The sequence below is a fragment of the Triturus cristatus genome, chromosome 7 (assembly GCF_964204655.1).
Source record: "Triturus cristatus chromosome 7, aTriCri1.1, whole genome shotgun sequence".
Taxonomy (NCBI): Eukaryota; Metazoa; Chordata; class Amphibia; order Caudata; family Salamandridae; genus Triturus; species Triturus cristatus.
In genome coordinates this window covers 1,185,735,142-1,185,736,390 of record NC_140590.1, presented here as the reverse complement: position 1 = coordinate 1,185,736,390, position 1,249 = coordinate 1,185,735,142, and positions in this window count along the sequence as shown.

The following is a 1,249-nucleotide window of genomic DNA, read 5'->3' as shown; positions in this document are numbered from 1 at the left end:
TTCCTACAGCACTGGAAGATTTACTAGTCTAAACTTTTTAATAATTATTTTTTCAGCTATTTTAGTAGAGGTCCTGTCTCGATTCCTCCCCTTAGAGGGTTCTATTTACTATATTGGAGTAAAAGAAGACTAAATACTTTCCCAGCTATCATTGGAGATGAGGCACTCTGCTTAACAACTATCCAATTTCCTGAAGTTTGTTCCCACCAAGAGCCCGAATTCCTTATCAGTTCCTGTTTTAATAACCTTTAATTTTTTTAACCAACGGGAATATTGCATGGCACTGGTTTTCCTTTGAAATCGATGTTCATAAGTTTGTTCTGTTAGTTTTATTTATTTTCTTTTTTGTCCTCTGCCAATGTTTCCACCACTGGGTGTCCCAATCCTCATTCACTGGGAAAAGAAAAAAAAAGGGAAAAAAAAGAAGGGGATTCGCTCTTTTGTTTCAAACTAATGCGCCCTTGCTAAGCCATATCCATCCTCCTTTACTTCCATTATACACCAAACTACACAAGCTTCACTGCTCAATGAAGAATGGAGCCAGCCGAGGTGGCGAGAGGCTTAATCATTGGACCCTAGATCTTTACTCTTACTTATTGCTCGCACCAGCGTAAGAAGGGGGCCCAAAATTCATACTTCTTTTTCCTTCTTCCGGCCGCATTTTGGGCACGCCACATCACCCCGAGACCCGAATTCAGATTACCATTCATAGAACTTATTGGATCCCCCAAAGGTTAAGAGATGGTTCCTCCTCAAGTATCTATGTCTATGTTATGCAAAGTAGTCAAACCTGCATACCTGTCATTGGTCTTCCAGCGTGGTCTCCGGCAAGCATCCTTCCCAAAGATCCTGTGGCAGGGTGAAAGCTCCATCTCCACCATAAACCAATACCACATCGCAATTTCTTTCTTTGGTACGACCCCCAACAGCAATTTCTCCTCAAATTCATTGGGTTCTCCTATTTTTATATTTTCCGCTTGATACCCGCCAACTCTGTATTTGCAAAAACTTTAATTTTGAAATGTCTTGGGCCGTTTCCTGTACACACCATTCCCAAGTAATCAGGTCGCCGTCCTTGAATAAATGAAAGAGGCTGGTATATTGAAATGGAAACAATGGCAATGCCAAAATATCTTTTGTCCATTCTGGAGAGCCCGGAGCTTCCCATATAGGGGCTGAATAGCTATAATATGGCAGTTTTGTGACCTTTCTAATCTTATACCACGTCGCAGCCATACTCCTTAAAATC